We start from the raw sequence: 5905 nt of genomic DNA, 5'->3' as shown, positions 1-5905 counted from the left end.
TTAAAATCCCCACATGGTAAAGGAAACAATGTCCTGTACAATCCTTAATGAGCTGCATCTGGAGGGAAGGCTCTGTGATGTGGTTATTAAAGTCAACAGCACTGAGTTGAATGCCCACAAGGCCCTCCTGTGTGACTGCAGTGACTATTTCAGGTAAGTTTAGCTTGGTTCAGGATAGCTTGGTTCAGGTTAGCTTGGTTAGTAAACAGATACCATACTGTACTTTTACTGTAAACAGATACTATACTGTACTTCTACTGTAAACAGATAATATACTGTATGTCTACTGTAAAAAGATACTATACTGTACTATTGCATTACTTTCAAGTAAATGTTTTACATAAACAACATACACAAATCTAAACTATTTTAATGTTGCTGTGGGACAAAGTGAGACTAGCCTCCAATCAAATGCCATGTATGTAGATATTATAATTACTATGTTTATATAGTGGATCATACAAATACAAACACAATAGATGTTTTGGAACTTTTGATATGTATTGCCCCTCAAGAGGCCACAACTGGACAACATTAAATATGAGATTACTCGTTACTGAAAAAACTAACGCTGTTAATAATAACTGGATGTCACAGTATGATGTCATAATCAAACATTCTAGAACATTTGTGATGTCACAGTATGATGTCATAATAGACCATTCTAGAACATTTGTGATGTCACAGTATGATGTCATAATCAAATATTCTAGAACATTTGTGATGTGACAGTATGATGTCATAATCAAACATTCTAGAATATTTGTGATATCACAGTATGATGTCATAATCAAACATTCTAGAACATTTGTGATGTCACAGTAGATTTCATAATAGAACATTCTAGAACATTTGTGATGTCACAGTATGATGTCATAATAGAACATTCTAGAACATTTGTGTACAGTATATATTCAACAATTCTCTCAAGACGCCTAAGAAGATCAACAATTGCTGTGGAAAGATGGATTTTGAGAGGTGCGCAGAGTGGCGGCGTCTGCGTCCGCCGGAGCTGTGCAACGAAGACATGTGTAGGGGTAGTAGTCGGTGGTGGGAGGCGACCGGAGTAGATATGGAGGATCGGAAACAGGGAAGACCTCGCGATTGGTGGCCCCGGCCTGTGAGCGGCTGTCCAGGGTATTGGGAGGATGGTGATGGAAGTAAATGGTGTGATGGAAGTAAATGGGGTGGGAAGGGCGAGGAAGATAGCGATGACGGAATGGAGTACAGTGGGGAGGAGAGGGAGAAAGAAGAGAGGGAGGAGGAGGGGTGGGAAACGGTGAGGAAGAAGAGGAAGAAGCGGACGGAGAGGAACGACAGCGATGGGGATAGTGAGAGTAGGGGGGAGGAGAGGGGGGGAGAAGGGGGGAAGAGGAAGAAAGTGGGGGACGATAGCTCAAGTGGGCCGGGAGACGAGGGTGCTGGAAAAGATGTGGCAAAAGAGGAAGTGGTCCATATAGTGGTCAGGCTTGAGAGGGAGAGGGGTGAGGGGAAGGTAGGTAGGCTCGAGTGGCCCAAACTCATTGCCGCGCAACTAGGAGAGGTAAAGTACGTGAACGTTTTGTGGGATGGGAATCTGGCCGTAGGGTGTGGTAGTGAGGGGCAGGTGGAGGTGGCTAGGAAGATGCAGAGCATTGGGGGGGTGGGTATAAGTAAGGTGGCGAGAGTAGGGGAGAAGAGGGGGGGGGGATGTAAGGGGGTGATAGTTGGGGTACCGGTCGAGGTTACAGTAGAGCAGCTGGTGGAAGAGCTAAAGGAGGACAGGCGTAATGGCATAGTTAAGAGTGCAGCAAGGATGAAGAGGGGAGCGGAGAGGGCAGTGACGGGGACGGTAGTGATTACGTTTGAGGGTGGGGTTGTTCCTAGGGAGGTATTAGTAGGGCGTAGGATGTATAGGGTTAGGGAATTTGTTCATAATCCTCTTAGGTGCTATAGGTGCCAGGGGTTTGGCCATATAGCTACCACGTGTATGAAGGGGATGAGGTGCGCTAGGTGTGGCGGGGAACATGAATATGGGAAATGTGGAGAGGGAGTGAAGCCGAGGTGCTGTAGTTGTGGTGGGGAGCATAGTGTAGCGTTTCGGGGGTGCGAGGTGATGATGAAGCAGGTCGCGGATCGGAGAGAGAGAAGGGAGGGTAAGTTGACGTATGCTGGGGCGGTTAGCAGGGCAGGACAGGGGAGCCAAGAAAGGGTGCAGGGGGTTGAAGGAGGGCATTTGGCAGTGAGGGTAGAGCAGGTGGAAAGAGACAGGGGAAGGGAGGAGAAATTAGGTATTGTGGCCTTCGTGGCAGGGGTAGTTACTGGTATGGCAGAGGTTACGGGTAGAACAGAGATGGTGAAGATGATTGTTAGGATAGCGGTTCAACATCTGGGATTGGAAGGTCTGGACTGGAAGGAGGTGTGTAAAGAATTGGCTGAGGGGGCTGCGAGGGACAAGGCTGCGAGGGACAAAGCAGCCCAGGATAAGATAGCAGGGGGCAAGGAGGGTCCCGCGGAGGGGGGCTCAGACAGGAAGTAGCAGCAGTAGCTGCACTCCAATGGACAATGTAGTTGAGGACGGGGTCCAGTAGAAGAAGAAAAAGAAGGTGAAGAAGGAGAAGAAGGAGAAGAAGAAGAGCCCATAAAAAGAATTGCGGAGGGCAGTAATACGCCTCGATGCGTCTACTCTGCCGGAAATTCAAATAAGAAGAAGAAGAAGAAGAAGTTCTCAGATCTCACAAGACAAGTGAAGATCTCACTTGTTGTTTCCGGCTACTTGTCTGTAAGCTTGAATATATTCTGTAGATACAATTTAAAATCCCCACATGGTAAAGGAAACAATGTCCTGTACAATCCTTAATGAGCTGCATCTGGAGGGAAGGCTCTGTGATGTGGTTATTAAAGTCAACAGCACTGAGTTGAATGCCCACAAGGCCCTCCTGTGTGACTGCAGTGACTATTTCAGGTAAGTTTAGCTTGGTTCAGGATAGCTTGGTTCAGGATAGCTTGGTTCAGGTTAGCTTGGTTAGTAAACAGATACCATACTGTACTTTTACTGTAAAAAGATACTATACTGTACTTCTACTGTAAACAGATACTATACTGTACTTCTACTGTAAACAGATACTATACTGTACTTCTACTGTAAACAGATACTATAATGTACTTCTAATGTAAAAATATACTATAATGTACTTCTACTGTAAACAGATACTGCACTTCTACTGTAAACAGATATTATACTGTACTTCTACTGTAAACAGATATTATACTGCACTTCTACTGTAAACAGATATTATACTGTACTTCTACTGTAAACAGATACTATAATGTACTTCTAATGTAAAAATATACCATACTGTACTTCTACTGTAAAAATATACTATACTGCACTTCTACTGTAAACAGATACTATACTGTAAACAGATAATATACTGTACTTCTACTGTAAAATATACTATACGATACTTCTACTGTAAAATATACTATACTGCACTTCTACTGTAAACAGATACTATACTTCTACTGTAAAAAATATACTATACTGTACTCCTACTGTAAACAGATCATATACTGTACTTCTACTGTACAATATACTATACTGCACTTCTACTGTAAACAGATAATATACTGTACTTCTACTGTAAACAGATACTATACTGTACTTCTACTGTAAACAGATACTATACTGTACTTCTACTGTAAAAATATACTATACTTCTACTGTGCTAAGACCCTATACTTCTACAGTGAAAATATATGACTACACAGGACAGAATGTTGCTTACTGTTTACTCATCAGATATCTCTATACTCTGCGTCCCACAGAGCCCTCTTCACTCGCTGGAGCGACTCAGAGAAAGCAGTCTACAGTATCCCTGGGGTGTCCCCGGGTATGATGCAGCTCATCATAGAGTACTCCTACACACGCTTTGTGCTGGTGACAGCAGAGAACGTGAAAGAGCTTCTGGTGGCTGCAGACCAGCTTCGCGTCACTGGCATAGTAGGAGCGTGCTCTGACTTCCTAGAGGGCCAGCTGTCTCTGGAAAACTGTGTCGGCATCTGGAGGTTTACGGACATCTACTGCTGCCCTGACCTGAGGCGCAAGGCCCATCTCTGCATCGTGTGCCACTTTGAGGAGATGTTGCACGTCTCACAGGAGTTTGTGGAGCTGTCCCCGCAGCAACTGGTGGACATCATTGAGAGGGATGACCTGAACGTGAAGAGCGAGGAGACGGTGTTCGAGGCCATCCTCCGTTGGATCGACCACTCCCGTGAGGAGCGTAAAACACACATCCCTTTGCTGCTGCCCAAGGTAACTAATTGTATTACGGATACACAAACATGGTTGCTAGTGCCTGAGCCACATTTTTTTTTTTTTTTTTTTATTATTTAACTTTTTCTTGTTTGTCTGTCTCTTGTCAAGGTCATTATGATTCATGTTACTGTTATTATTGTTGTCGTCGCTGTTGTTATTATTATTATTATTATTATTATTATTATTATTATTATTATTATTATTATTATTATTATTATTATTATTATTATTGTACTGTTATGTTCTGTTTTATGTATGAAAAGAAAAGAAAAACATTTATAAAAAAAAAAAAAAAAACTAATTGTATTACTGTGCATTACATTAAAACAACACTAGGTTCCCTAGTACAGTGGTTCTCAAACATTTGGGTCCAAACGGTTCCCTAGCAACAGAAACCGTCTACAACCGATGTCTAAGTTGTACCCGCTGTCTGCTTGTCTCTTCCCAGGTTCGCATGGGCTTGATGAGGCCTGACTACTTCCTGAACAACGTCCAGAACAACCCTGTGGTGAGGGACAGCCACGACTGCAGGCCACTCATCCTCAGCATCCTGAACCGCCCTGGCTCCTACAGGCTCCCAAACCCCCTGACCCGCCCACGCCGGCCCCAGGAGGTCCTATTGGCCATCGGAGGCTGGCGTGGCGGCAGCACCACCATGGAGGCTTACGATATCCGAGCCGGTGGATGGATGGACGTGAGCGTTGAGGGGGAGAGTCCCCGGTGGTGCCACGACACCGCTTATCTCCACGGTCTGGTCTACTGCGTCGGCGGCCGGGACGCCGTACAGCCTCTCAACAGTGTGTGCAGGTTCAACCCCGTCACTCGCAGCTGGCTGCAGGCGGCTCCCATGCACTCACGCCGCTGTCAGCTCAGCGTGGTCGTGTTGGACGGCTGTATCTACGCCATGGGAGGGTGGGACGGACACGTGCTGAACACCGCCGAGCGCTACGAGCCTGAAACCGACCAGTGGACAGTGATCTCACCCATGCTGGAGCACAGGAGCACCGCCGGGGCAGCAGCCCTCCAGGGCAAGGTGGGTGGAACTGAGGGACACAGGGTGCTAGATGAACACAAGGAACGTTAGATCAGAAATCATAAATGTCTTTATTGCCAAGTAAGCTTGCACATACAAAAGATGTGTCTGGGTCCTTTGGTGCATCAACATTAACAGACAATTAAAGTAGAATGAAATCAAATGGAATATATAGACTAAATTAGAATATTCTTTCTTATTACAGGTTTACATCTGTGGTGGCATCAACAGGACGGGGTGTCTGCTCACAGCTGAGTGCTACAGCCCAGACACCGACCAGTGGACTCTGATCGCCCCCATGAGCAGCTGGCGTAGCAGAGTGGGAGTCGCTGCATACGGAGCACATGTCTATGCGGTAGGTGCACACAGAGACAGCTTTATACTAGATATTTTATAGATATATCATTTGACTTGCAATGCTTCTGTGATGCCCTCATTTCCCTAAATGGATTAATACAGTGTCTGCCTGCCTGAGCCACACACTAAAACATTCCTCTCATGTGTCCTGTCCTCAGGTGGGAGGGGGGGATGGTGTAAACTACCTGCGTAGCGCGGAGGCCTACAGCCCCTTGACT

This window comes from Notolepis coatsorum, assembly GCF_963971535.1.
Source record: "Notolepis coatsorum genome assembly, chromosome: 5".
Classification (NCBI taxonomy): Eukaryota; Metazoa; Chordata; class Actinopteri; order Aulopiformes; family Paralepididae; genus Notolepis; species Notolepis coatsorum.
The sequence above is the reverse complement of the archived record's forward strand: the minus strand, read 5'-3'. Positions refer to the sequence as shown.